This window comes from Sinocyclocheilus anshuiensis, unplaced genomic scaffold (genome assembly GCF_001515605.1).
Source record: "Sinocyclocheilus anshuiensis isolate Anshui unplaced genomic scaffold, SAMN03320099.WGS_v1.1 scaffold4150, whole genome shotgun sequence".
NCBI lineage: Eukaryota > Metazoa > Chordata > Actinopteri > Cypriniformes > Cyprinidae > Sinocyclocheilus > Sinocyclocheilus anshuiensis.
The window spans coordinates 43,004-43,420 of NW_015536862.1; positions in this window are offsets into that span (position 1 = coordinate 43,004).

The following is a 417-nucleotide window of genomic DNA, read 5'->3' on the forward strand; positions in this document are numbered from 1 at the left end:
GAAATCATTCTAATATTCTGATTTGCTGCTCAAAAACATTTATTATTAGTATGTTGAAAACAGCTGAATAATTTTTTTTTCAGGTTTCTTTGATGAATAGGAAGTTCAGAAGAACAGCATTTATCTGAAATCGAAATCTTTAGTAGCATTATAAATGTCTTTATCATCACTTTTGATCAATTTAAAGCATCCTTGCTAAATAAAAGTATTCATTTATATAATGTATGTTCTTATATATTGCATGTTTATAGTGTATAAATGCTGATCTTTGGATATTTTTATTCACCAAAGAATCCTGAAAAAAATCTACTCAACTGTTTTACATATTGATAAATATTTTAAATATATTTTAAACATTTTAAAAAATATTAAAAATCTTACTGTTCAAAAACTTTTGACTGGTAGTGTATATTTGTA